This window comes from Alligator mississippiensis, chromosome 2 (assembly GCF_030867095.1).
Source record: "Alligator mississippiensis isolate rAllMis1 chromosome 2, rAllMis1, whole genome shotgun sequence".
Lineage (NCBI taxonomy): Eukaryota > Metazoa > Chordata > Crocodylia > Alligatoridae > Alligator > Alligator mississippiensis.
Genome location: NC_081825.1, coordinates 86712693 through 86726648, shown reverse-complemented (window position 1 = coordinate 86726648; position 13956 = coordinate 86712693). Strand labels below are relative to the sequence as shown.

The 13956-nt window shown below is 45.0% G+C and overlaps 1 protein-coding gene across 1 annotated transcript in view; it reads left to right on the top strand.

Moving 5' to 3' along the window:
• Positions 1-3368: 3368 nt before the first annotated feature.
• Positions 3369-13956, top strand: part of KLHL2 (kelch like family member 2) — a 115860-nt gene continuing 105272 nt past the window's right edge. Inside the window, exon 1 of the mRNA XM_059721905.1 lies at positions 3369-3450. The gene's annotated coding sequence lies outside the window, so the exon portion shown is untranslated. The remainder of the gene's footprint in view (positions 3451-13956) is intronic.

Sequence of the window (13956 nt, the reverse complement as noted above, 5' to 3'; positions counted from 1 at the left end):
ATTTAGAGTCTGTCGTTGTTGAGAGTTATGTAGTTTGTCCACTAGGTATAGCTCCAGAGCCTCTAATTTCTTATTTCCACTCTTCCTTGTTCTGAGTGGGTATACTGGGGGTGTGTGCGTGGGGGGCTGTGCACAGGGGAGAAAGAATATGGAGGGGGAGTCCACACTCCCCTACAAACCCCACACACTGCCATACCAACGATCCCCCTAAAATCCCACCCACACACACATCCCCACACCTTCACAAACCCCCTCACACACAGCCCACAAATCCCCACGCCCGACACCCTCCGACACACAAGTACCTGCATATATTTCTAAAGAAGGTTCAAATTGTGTTATATTTAGTTTAATTTTTTAAAAAGTAATTAATTTTGCATAACTTTGAATTTTTCTGTGGATAATTCCCTGTGGTGTAATAATGACTCAGATATGGGTGTGAGAGGGTGCTGAGACCAGGCACACCCAGTGCAGGGTGCAGACATGGGTGTGAGATGAACCTGAGACTGGGCACGCTCAGTGCAGGAATCAGACACGGGTGTGAGATGGAGCTGGTATTTGCCAACACTGAAAGTAGCTGCTTGACGTACACAATAACGGGATGATGTCACAGCAAGGAGGTGGCGAGGCCCCGAGAGACAACCCTATCAGTGATTGGAGGCTGGGCATAGGCACGACCGGGACACGAGGGCTGGTACTTACCTGCAGGGCCAGCAGAGGTGCAGACAGCAGGACCACAGGTACCGCATCCACCCTGATTCATCAGTTCATGCTGGCTGCGGATTGGCCGGCGCAGTAGGACAGCTGTCGTAGGAGTGCGCACCACACCAGCAGACAGAGGGAGCTCCAGTATGCTTAAAGGCCAAGCTTAAGCTGGAGTGTGATGTGTATTGAAACTGCTAGTACTCTACCAGGAATCATGCCAAGTTCTGGAAACTCATATCCTCCAAATAAAGATGGTTCTGTTGCTACCAACACTGTGTTGTTACTGCTGTGGGGGTAAAACTCTTGGGGCAGAGGTGATATCTTTTATTAGGCCAATTAAATAGTTGCAAAAAAAAAAAAAATCTTTGCAAGCTTTTGGGCTCAGACACCCTTCATCAGGCAAAGGAGAAATCAAAGGTGTTAAGAGTTCTTCCAGGTAGAAAGGAAACTTCATCTTGCAGAGGAGAAACCAGAGATAATGGGGTCTCTCCTGAGTGGAAAGGTCAGTTTGTAAAAAGCTGCTCTGTGAGAATGTAAATTAGGAGCAGATAATAGCTGAAGCATTACCTGAAGGTGTCAGATGTCAGGCAGGGTGTTGAATTTGGCTTCTTCTTTGTTCAAGTTGTGAAGGAATACAGGCTTGGGTTGTTTTTCCTGAAGGGGTCAGGCAATTTACCCTTTTCTGTAAACATATGCAGGATTACAGCTAGGCTAAGGGAATGAAAGACACTAGCTACCTAGATGATCTATCTATTTAAAATATATATTTTTCATGTGTGTATGTGTTTGCTTGTAGTTTCTATAGTAACCATTCAAGAAAAAAGGATTCTTAGAGAAATGGAGATAAATAAAAATCAGTGGTCTTCTTTTTGTTAGGGAAAGTAAAGGAAGAATATGGTTTAAATCAGGAGTGAATGATCCAACTGCTTCTTCCCCTGCACCCAAAGCTATAAAGATAATGACTCTTCAGCACCGAGATTCCTTGTATTTTAAATGCTCCATGTCTCCCATTCCTTGGGGATTCCCTGACATGCACTAGCTTTGTGCATGACACTAAAAGGGGCTTGGTGTACCACTGCTGCAGCTCAGAAGTTGGAAGCTGTCCTCCAGATTCCAGTGGAAACATATCACTTATTGCTGTATATGTTTCTGCTTTCACATTGCTCTTTGGCTTCCCCATGGTGTGTACCACTTGCTGTGCTTCTCATGTTTGTGTACACTACTTCACTTGCACTGCTAGCTGCTGGGAATGAGGCTGTGAAATAGAAATGCTGTTCTTTTCAGGCACATCCCTTTCCCCAGCTCTTTTCCACTGCCTGCATATTTTCCTTGACTTTGGACCCTGTGAGAAAACAGTGGTCAGATAGGCTGTTGAGAGAGATGTTAGGGTTAGTTGGATAGTAAGTCTGCAGAGCTTTTCTACAACATTGCTACATTGCTGTCTCCCACGGACATATAACTGGGGCTAGTTTTTACATTAAGTTTTATCCACTCATCCATGCTAGGGGAACTTGCGCTGGAAGGCAGGTGAAGATACGCCACACTGTGAAGTGTGGGCCACACTGTGACTGACATGTTAACAGAGCTGTGCCAGTCCTTTAGCACAGGGTTTGCCAAACCAATCCCTGAAGGCTAACTTCTTTCATTAGACCATCTCAAATAGTTGGAAAAATTCTTCTTTGCAAGCTTTCAGGTACAAATACCCTAAATACATTTGTACCCAAAACCTTGCAAAGAAGAATGTATTCAATGATTTGAGTTGGTCCAACAAAAGATATCAGATTTACCCAAAGAACCTTGTCTGCCTATGTCAGCCCAACATGGCTACAACCTGCACCCCAGAGGGCTGACCTTTCTGAGATCCTCTCTTCAGTCCACAACAATAACGTTTCACAAGCAAATGGATAGAAATGAGGCTAGCACGTAGGAGCAATTAGTGAGCAATTAACTTGGTAATTGCTACCACTGTGAAGTCAAGTAGCCCCTTTACCATAAACAATGGTGGGATGGCCATCTCCTCCCCACCCCATCCCCCAAGAAGAAACCAGGCTCAGAATAGCAAGCAAAGACATTTTATTCTTTGCAGAGAGGAAAGCTTTAATTTATTTTACATACGTACATACATACATACTATTAATTACAGCTAAATTAAAGCTAAATTATTAAAGCTAACTATTTAAATATTAAGTATTTAATCTTTTAATATTCATTTATTTTTTTAAGGTTAAATATTTAAGCTTTCAGAGTATTTAAACTAAAGATAAGTAATTAAAGCTAAATTAAAATTAAACAGATATATTTTCTGCCTAGAACAGCGCCACTGGAAGCATGAAAATTCGACTCACATGAATCTACTCTATAAAAAACATCATGGCATGTAAACACCATCCAGTGGCGCTACAAGGTACATAACACATATAACCGAATGAATGTATACCACCCCTGTAGGCAATGGGTGCATCTAAATTGGATGTAGTTGAATCCACATTTAGATAAATCACTTGCACGTGTATCAGGGCCTGAAGTTGATTAGTGGCCCTCTGACCACTCTAGTTAGAGAATCTGTCTCCTCCTGCCGCTGGCCGCAGGCAGCTGCTGGCAAGGGAGACTCCCGGTATTGTCTCCATCTGCCAGGTGTGGTCTTCCTTCAGCTGCCTCTTTTCTGCACTGGAAATACCCTCCTGTGCCTTCCATTCACCTGTTTGCAGGGAGCAAACACTAGCTGAGCATCCTGCCCTTCCTGAGGTAAGTGTTCTTTAAGTGAGTCTTGGGGCTTTTCTCTTGCCCCATGCTTTTCCCTTCACAAGGATCAGCCTGCTCAGAACAGAGTCAACCTTTAACACTGAATACACAATGAAGATAAAGTGCAGGAAGAGTATTTATGGGAATGAAGGAATTAATAGGAAGTGCAGCGTTGCTCATCAACACAAAATATACCTCACTAAGGGCTGGATGCTGTACAACCTTACTTGTGTAAGTAAGCATGAATGTGAGAGAGTCAGACTTTACAGTACCAGCTCTTAAATCTGTTCAACCTGGCCTCTGTTTTAGTTCTCACTGGTGTGTCTACACCAGATGCTTAATGCGCAGAAGACTAATTCTGCACATTAGTGCAGTGGGCAAAACCTGTGCTAATGCACAGTAGATATAGTCTAACGCACATTAACATCACAAAAAAGGGTTCAACTGCACTAATGTGCAGTAGTGCTGATTACAGCACATTAAGTTAAGACCTGTCATTACAGGTACTAAACTTAATGCATCATAATTACAGCCCATTAATGAATATGTAGATGTGCTCACTGTCTTGCTGGTCCTGGCAGGAGCCACAAGTATACTCTTTAATTGCCCCTTAACACTGACTGTTTACTTGACCTGTGAAGTTTTTTTTCTCTGGCATGATAAGAACTTGAAATCAATGATGTATATATTTAAATACCACTGCTCAATGTAGAGTTTACAGTTACCTGGCTAGTCTTATGCAATATTCTCTGTTGCTTGCATACACACAGTGTATTCCCCAGATATTTTATTCCATTTCCATGGGAGCCATGGAACACCATGTGCCTCCTACCACTGGGCAGGTAGGGGATGTGGTGCAGCCAGCGTGTGGCTCCCAGGGCAACTGCAGTGGGGCACAGAGCCTCAGTGCACAGTAGCAACCTGCTTCTACCCCGTACACAAATCCAGGGGGCACATGCCCCCAGTGCCTCCCCTGGGGTGTGCACAGTGATGGGAGCCTGCCTGCACCCCTGGATGAGTCGCCTGGGGCTCCAACTATCCCATGACCCACCCCAGGGTCTCATTTACCCCAGTCCCTGCCCCTGACTCTGCCCCACTACCTCCCTCACTGTAGAGGCCTCTATCTGCTCCCCCCCTTTCCCTTTGCTCCCCAGTGCCCCTCTCCCCCCACACTTACCTGCTGGGCAGTGTCTCTGTAACAGCACAGTAGAAATATCTTTTAAGTTGTATTCAGGCCCCCGCCCACCCCATAATATTTTCTCCCACTGCCTATGCCTCTCCCTTGTCTCCTGCCCAAATTTGGGGTTTGAAGGACAAAACATTAGTGAAACCTTCAAGGAAACTGCTGTCACAAGCTACTTAACATTGGTGTATTTGGGCACAGACAGAAGAGCAGTTCTCCATTGCAATTCACAGTGCTTTGCAGGAAGCGCTATGAGTTGCAGTGATCCCCCAGACCCAACAGAAGTTCACTATTGTGGAGGGGCTCCAGCCCACCCATCCCACCCTCCAGCATTGGCTGGGGAACCCCAAGAATGACCTCCCTCTGTTCCCTTTCCCCCCTCCCATTCTGAAACAGCATCCAGACTGGGAAGTGGGAGTGGCATTGCTATAGCAACCAGACTGCAAGCAGCTGGAATCCCCAACTCCTTGTCCCAGACCCTCCTCTGGCAGGGGGGCGGGGGGGAAGGGCTCCAATCCACCCACCTGACCCTCCAGCACCATCTGAAAACCCCCTCAGACCAAACTCCCTCTGTTCCCTTTCTTCCCTCCCATTCTGAAAACAGTGACAGTCTGGGAGCTCTGCAGACACAAGTTACAGAAAGTGCTTCATTTTGGAACATGTTCATCCGAACGCTCATGCAATGAGGGTTCAGATTTTTGTGGGATCAGACCCTTTTAAAGCGGTCTGCAGCCACGCAATTCTGTTTGGTCACAACTGTAGACTGCTTTCTGGGGCCAGATCAGGTGAAGGCTGTCACTTCTTTCTGCATCCTTTATCACACAACAGTTTATCATATATTTTTTCATAGTTTGGATAATGCCTTTAAGACTTGTTCTTATACAAAGAAAATATATTGTTTAAAAAGTAATTTAAAAAATATTTTTAAAAGTTAAGCTAACCAAAGAAGTTAGAGAAGTTGCTGAATGTGGGTCAAAAGGCAACAAATACTGCAAGAGGACCTGAGGTTAGAAACATTCCATTTTCATATAGTTGTTACACTTGTCAATCTTCTTAAGAGACAGAATTAAACAACCCTGCTACAACCTGCAACAAAAGGAATTGTTTTACTGTTTGCATTTAGGAGTTACAAAAGTGAAAGGTCAGCAATGCCTTAGTACACTACAGATAGTAGCTGCATCAGCTTCCACATACATTTTTCATGGTTCTATAGCATGATATGGCCACTTTAATGCCATTCCCCTCTCTTACTGTTGACTCTGTGGTTAGTTAGGTTCCACAAACAAATTACAGTTACACTGCTCTGTCCTTGCAGAGTGTTCGCCTAGGCCTCTAGCACCCGTTCATTTAATGGCATGGTGGGATCTCTTCCCAGATCCCAACAATTGCATCTCCTGTCATGCCACACATGCATGACAGGACGTGCAATGGTGGGATTGAGGATTAGATCCCAGTTGTGTTGCTACTACTTGCCAATGCAGGGAGGGCCAGGATCATGATCTCAATCATGATCCTGGGCTCCCCCTGCACCAGTTGAAATCTGGGTGTCTGGTGAACCCATGTGGTCCCAGGGCTGGAACTGACAATTGCAGTGTGCAATTGGGATCTGATCCATGTTTCCACAATCAGCTGACTGTGGTTCCTCACCCTGGACCATACCAGAGCCAGCTGAAGACTTTGATGTGGTCCCAGGGCTGGTAGAAATGTCAACAAAGCTCTGCCATGCAGCCATAATCAGCTTTAGTTTAAGATGTTTTGGAAACCAGCCAGAAAATTGTTACACATATTTTGTGGAATAATTTTGTGACTGGTTTTGTGTTTTGTGGCACCATTAATTGTCTGAACAGGTGGCCATGTTACTATTTAAGATGTGATTAACAGGTCCTGCCAGGGGCCCTAGTCCTGCTAGTTCTTATGGAAACCTGAAAGGAGGATGTGATGAGGACTAGGACAAATCTAATACACTGGAGCCAGAGCTGCTTATATAACATGCACCTATATATGCTATACTGACAGAATGGAAGGAATACTGTTAAATCTGCACTTCAGAAAGCGTTACTGTTAGTTAGTTCACTAACCACAAATTGCCTAACAAGCAGATTTTCTAGCAGTTCTTTCAGAGCTTTAACAAGCAGCCTGTCCTCTGCTAAGACAACCTACAGGCAAATATTCTTGGGTGCCTCATGAATGGGGACAACTTCAGTACCATGTTATGTTTAAAATTTTATACTTAGTAAAAACAAGACTATCAACTGAAATATTTCCTTTTAAAAATATTACAACAGAAACTTATTTAAAATAAATATCCCATTGTAGTGTTAGGAAGTGCTTAAAAACTAAGTTGATTGAATTAATTTTCACTTTTTAAACTCAGAAAAATATTGAAAGGTCACAAATAGGAACAGTGAGCGATAAACATAATAATGATCTGAGGTGACATTAGAAACACATGTAAAGACTTCTATGTCTCTAATTATTCGTCACTAAACTGACTTCTATTGTTCTATGCTTTACCTTGTGCTTAAAATGTATTCTCCCAAATTCTCTTCTCCTTTAGAAAGGATTTTTCAGCATTAGAAAGCTTTGGTCAATTAGTGAGAGAATGATTCATGTTGGATTAATTTTAAAGCTGATATCAAGTCTCTCTCATCCTGGTGATGAAGGATTTTGTTTTCACATGATGCATTTAAACCCTCTCCATCTTCTAAAAACCTCCCTCAAATCTTTCCAGCCTGACAAACAGCTCTCTTTTTATCACAATCTTTTATCTTTCTGTGATCTAGAGAGAAATTGGAGTGATTTAAGTACAGTAAAATCTCCTGTAATACTCCATGGTAAAAGCTGCTATGCATAGTATCCTATGTTACTGAAAGCTGTTTGTATTAAAGGTAACCTACAGAAAAATTTAAAAATAGACTGCTGCTCTTTTTTTACTTCTTTAAGCTGTATTACATCCAAAAAAGTATTACCTTAAAATATTATGATGGCCAAGTCAAAATTTAGGAAATGCCAGAACTAAGGAAAATGTGATTATCTAATTAAAGATTATATTATAAATGAATCAGCACAAGGGGGATGAATTAAGATTGCACAAGCAACTTTAATGTTGGCATTTCCTTATGTGCGGGCCTTGAGCGGTCCGAGGCCCTCGGGGGTACGCGGCGGGCTGTGGCCAGCAGCCCTGGCACGCCAGTCGGGGAATGCAGGCCGGCGGACTAGAATTAGGCACGGACGCATAGCGGTTGATTAAAGATTATTTTACTTACACCGTAGATGGTCACGGTGCAGGCAGGAAAGCTTGCTTGAGTTGCAGTTACAGACAGGAAAGAAGAAAAGCAGACAAGAGTTCTAAACTCACGAACTCTAGCCCAATCCAGCTGAAGGCTCTAAAAACGCGAGCCCGTCGTGTCAACCAGAGAAAACAACTCAGAGAAGAGCTCTGGATACACTCACACGAAGTTTGCTAGGCTCCATGGAACTTGCACATAGGGAAGGGTTTCGTCGAGGGATCGCGCTCGGCGACGGGGAGAGGCCAGAGGTTGATCAGACCCTTATAGCCTTCTTAAGGTACACACTGGGTCCGTTAGGCTCCGCAGCACTTGGAGTTCTTCACGAAACATGAAGTCCTCCTCCTCCTCCTCCTCCTCCTCCTCCTCCTCCTCCTCCTCCTCCTCCTCCTCCTCCTCCTCCTCCTCCTCCTCCTCCTCCTCCTCCAGATGGTTGTGGAGTCCTCCAACTTGGGTGGAAACCGCTCAAGCCTCTTATACGGCTAGCAAGCCAATCACTAGCCGCCACGTGGGAATAATTTAGAAACAGCCAATAGTGGGACACAAATTTGCATGCGAATGGCGGGAACTCCTTTAAACCGGGGTTTTCTCTTTGCAACTGAGAAATGCACCTTGCAAAAAAAGCTCCTCGTGGCGGGAAATAATTCAGCAGTGCCGAAGCGCGCGCACACAAAATCACACCCTTGGGTTGTGACACTTTACAGTTTGAACACTTAATTTTGCAGCTGTAACTTCCTTTTCACATAGTTTCTGGAGGTAATCTTCTAATGAAAAATAGATGAAATCTCCTATTTTCAGAAGAACCCCCCCCATTTTATCATGTGAAATCAAACTTTTAGATGCATCACTCGGATTTCTATCATTTGATATAACTGGGTAATTAGCAGAGGTAGTAGATTGTTATCCTCTCTGTGGGCAGGCAACTGTGTAGGAATGACATAGCCATTTTATCAGTGGATTTGCAGCTATTTGCTGACAGCAAAGAAATACAGAGATTCAAGACTGCTGGGTTCATTTCTAGGTGTGTGCTTTAAAAGTTGCAGACCGTTCTTTCCATCTGCTTCCAGCCAGTCTTTATCTTTTCAGACTCCTAAACACTGCCCTTTTCCCCCCAGCTTTTATCTACCCCCCACACCTCCTTCCTTCAAACCCCTGTTCCTATCCATCCCCCTCCACCTCTGAATTCATATAGTTCCCTCTCCTCCCATCTGCTCCTGTCCACCCCCTTTCTGACTCATACTCCCCCCCACCCTGTTTCATTTCTCTACATTAGTCAAGCTATTTTTTTATTTCCTTCAATGTCTCGGTTCCAGAAGGGGGTGTTTTTTGAACACAGGAAAAGCAGTCTCCCTTCTCTCCATTCCTGTGCCTGATGCCAGCATAGCCCCTGGCTGCCAAAAGGAGAAACTGGAGGCTAACACTCAACTCAGAATCTTCAGAGATGCTATGTGCCAAACTAAGAAATCTCAGCTGATCATCTGTAATATGCCAGTTATAGAAGATCCTAATTTGGACAAATAAAGATGAATTTTTACAGGCATGGCAAAAGACATGTCTCTGGACACTACTGCCCTTCCCCTGCAGTTCAAGTTTCAGTCCTTTGCTCCAAGGCATGCAAGTGCTCTAACATTTTAATAAAAAGGAGGTAATAAAGTGGCCAGCTTTCAGGGAACAAAATCTCAGATGCAGTGTCCTACATATATGGTTATCATTAGCCATGAAATTGATGTCATCTAGTCTGTTTTGCCCCAAATAATAGCAGCACTGCAATTGACAGTTTAGGAGCCTGTGCAATTGCAATTTATAAAATGCTAGCTCTGAGCAAGATGCTTCCTTGGTGCCTATCCAAGGCCAGTTTTTCAAATTCAGAACAAGAATCCCATTTCTAGGGAACCTTGGGGGTACTGGGACAGAGTCTAAAAATTCAGGACTGTCCTGGAAAACATGAGATGGTTGGTTGCTTTAGAACATAAGAATTTCTTTTTGTATGCACTAGCAAAATTATATATATCTTCCCCAATTTCATTATCTTATAAAGCTGAACCATTTCTGCTGAAACTTTCTAAACGAGTCAGTTTGGTACCCAACAAGGGTAAAAGGGTTAAAGTCTAGTAAAGTTACAAGCAACTGAAAACAGAATCTTATAATGGGAACTGTGGAGCAACCTTAAGAATAAGAGGTGTTAAAAGCTGCTTGCATAGGTGAATTAAATCACATCTCCGCTTGCTAAAATAGTAGCTCTCCTGGTCTACACAATGAGATTAGTGCCACTCCAGTAACAACAGCAACTCAGTACTGATGGCTGGAATTAGGGTAGTTGCTCAAGAGATGAGGCATTAAAATCAACAGGAATATCAAGTTGCTACAGCATGGTCCAGTGTAGGAAATGAGAAGGTGCTTGAGAAAGGAAGACCTGAATTCTCTCCCAGGTTCTGACATTTACCTGTTGCATGACCTTAAAATGTCAGTTAGCCTCTTTGCCCTGCAGTTTCCACTCCAACTCAGTCTTTTCTATTCTTACTGTAAATTCTTAGAACAAGAACTTTGTTTCACTTTTTTTGCTTGTATAGTAGCCAGAAACGATCCCATCAGGGTGGAGGGCCCACGGCAAGGCAGCCTGTGTTGGGCCCCGCTTCCCATCCCACAGAACGCTTATGTCAGAGAGTGAAAGCCCCAGTACACCGGCCGTGGTGGGAGGGGTGGTGACTGGAAATTCCATCTGGAGCAGGCAAAGAGACATTCAACCCGGTGGGTGGGAAGGTGGGCTAAACTTCAAACACGGCAGCTGCAGCCTCTCCATCTGGCTCCACAGGGCCCCCCAAAGCATGGGGCCAAGGGCGGTTGCCCCGATTCGCACCCCCTAGGCACAGCTCTGACAGTAGCTAACACAACAATCTCACTTGAAGCCTCTACATATAAGAGTAATGTAAATTAAAAAATCTTATTTGAAATACTGTTGTGCTAATTTTTTCTTAAAAACTTTCAATTCCCAAAAGGTTAATTTAGTCACTGTGATAAAAGGTGCCTTAAGTGGGGGTTCCCCGAGTGACGTACTATCCATCTGGCATGGGGCCCCTCCCCTCAACTTTTCTGCCACGACTTGGTGTTATTAGATAAAGGGAGGGTTCCGTAGAGATCTTCTTCCTGGGGAGCCCCCGGGAACAGTAGTACTCACAGTTTGGGTGCGATGTTCCATGGGGCTCCACCTTCCCTACATCCCATCCACTCGCCAACCAGATGGGCGCCAACGGTGTGGTTTGGTCATGCTCGATCAACCCCTGCTTGCTTCAGCGCGTCTGAGTAGGGCACTTCTGGTTTTGCTCCTCTTCTTCTTTCTTTTGTTAAAAGAAATAGACCTTGGGGGAGGAGAGGGGTGTGGAGTTGTCTCCTTTCTCCCAGCCTCCTACAGGGGGCTCAAACGCCTCCCTTGCTCTGCCTGCCGGTGTCGAGCCAGCTGCGCTGCTCCTGTCTGCTGCAGGAGCCTCAGCACATCTGGTGCACTCCATGCCAGAGTGCTCCCTCGCTCTCCCGGCCCCCCAGGCTCCAGTGGGGCTTTTAAATCTTCCCACAGCGGCTGGAACGGCCAGCGCAATTGGCTTGGCTTTTCCCTGCCCAGGGAACAGCTGATTAAACCACCAGTGTAACGCTAGATCACACGACCGTGGCCGTGGTTCCTGCTCTGGCTCCGGCTGCGCCCCTGGAGGTAAGTTTCCCCTGTGGGGGGCTGTTTGTGGGGTTTGGGGCCCGCGGGGACTGCCCTTTCCCCTTCGGGAGCCTGTGGGGGGGTGTCACCGCCACAGTCACTGAAATGCAGCAAATGTTAAATTCAAGTTTTATGTAATTTGACTACAAGTCCTTTGCCTTCTCAATTGCTCAACTTTTAGTCTCATTTTTTTATGTCATCACTTCATTAAATTATCCAAATTCTATAGACACTCTCAGGATAAAGAAGACAAATTCTTACAGAAAACAAGCAGAAAAGAAAACCTTTTGACTACGTTTCAAACCTGCTTAAAAAAGGGCCACAAAGGTCAGTATTTTCCTCTCACTGTTCACTTAAACACTAAAAGCCTGATTCTCCGTTGCTCTAAAAATCTTTTAAATCATTCTGTCAGACTGGTGTAAAAGGCCATTAACGCTAGGTTTAATAATAGGTTAAGGCAGGGGTGTAAAAAAATTTATCTGGCCCTTTGCCAGAAGAGTGGCAAAGGACTGGTCCATGGGCTTGGATGGGGCCCACAAACTTCCCACTGTCCCTTCCCCATGCGTATTGGATCCAACACCAGTGGCGCTTACTCTGGCCAGTCCAGATCTATGGTGCCTGCTCTGGCTGGGACAGGAGTGAGCTACACTGGATGCCTGCTTCAGCTAGTCTGGGTACGATGCTGTGTACAGTGTGGGTCCTGGGATAGGTGGAGCAGGCACCATGTGCAACATAATCCCTGACTGGCTCCAGATCTGGTATGCAGGGGACCTGTGGAGCCCTCTCCACCGCACACTGGATTTAATGCCTGCTCTGGCCAATCTGGAACTGCGTTACACCCGGCCCCTGCTCTGGACTGGCTGAGGTGGGCACTTCATGTGGTTCATATCCTGTATGGTCCCAGGCCAGCCAGGACCTAGCATAGACCTAGCCAGGACCTAGCATGGACCTAGCATGCAGGGGTCTTGGACTGGCCCTGCACAAGGCCAACACTGGTAGCTGGATGATGTGGCTTCACAGGTTGTATCTGGCCTGTGGGCTGTATCTTTGACATCCCTAGAGTAAGGCGTCTTAAGTAAAATTTGTGACCTGAAAGAGGCTGGCTCTGCTTACCTTGGAAGTACCTAAACTCACTCAGGGCCTTCCTACTTGACCTTACATTTCCAAGAGCTTCACCAGGTAGAGGTAGAGATTGTGGAGAAACAAAAATACATTTCTAGCAGAGAGATTTGCCAATCTGAACTACCATTTGGGAAATATGGCCAAATGAGTAACTATTTTTTTCCTGAGAAATCAGGCAGTTCAGGCTGGCAGTACATTCTACAGCACTAGGCAAACATTTCTACCATAGAGATTTGCCAATCTGAACTGCTATTCAAGAGATATAGGGTCACAGACTAAAGAGGGCACTGAAGCCAGGCCCCCTGCTTTCTGGGCGAGGGGAAAAAAACACTATGCAGCAGCAGCACCAGCAGCAGCAAGTTGTCCTAATGCTCCTAAAAGAAAAGAACAAACCCTACTCATGTCTGTGTAGGCACTACCATTGGGAAAGAATTCTGGAATTATGACACCTTAGGCTTAATGCAGTGGTTCTCAAACTTTTTTAGACTTGAAGCACCCCTTGTTAGACTGGAGGCACACCTCAGAAAATCCCAGCTCCTAGTTTTCACTTATTTTTTGACTACAGAAAAACAATAGAGTAATTTTTCTGTTGCAAATAACTTGACAGACCAGAACAGGTCAGCATGTTTCTAATATTATGGCTTCTCAGCTGAAATTTCTGGGTTTATCCTGTGAATCATGTTTCCACTCTTAACAGTGCTAATATTGTGTGGCATCCTGTGTCACTCTTGAAAGGATGTCAAGGTACCCCTAGTTGAGAATAACTGGCTTAGTGTACGGAGGTGCTTGAACACCACAGAGTGGTAGGATTTCATATGTCCCCTTGTGCTGGCAGTTTCCTGCTTGGTCTAGGCAGCCCCCTCTCCCTGTCTGGCGCATGTGGGTATGTTGGGCCACTCTTCTGTGGTGCCTGTCCTGTTGTGGGTTTAGTTCAGGTTTCTTTATTCATGGCAACAGAACCCAGACAGCCACAAGACTCCTTCCTCAGCTCACTCTCAAACTGCACCCATCCCTGCTTATACGTAACAGTTACAGCCTGGAGGGATATCCTAATCGAGTGGTTCTTGAACAGGGTGTTGCAGCACCCCAGGCTGTCTGGAGATCCTTTCAAGGGTGGCACAGGGTACCATATAGTGTTGGCGCTGTTAGGTTTACAAATAAGGGTCAAAAGATAAACCCAGAGATTTCAAAGGGAAATTCATAGTTCGGGGTTT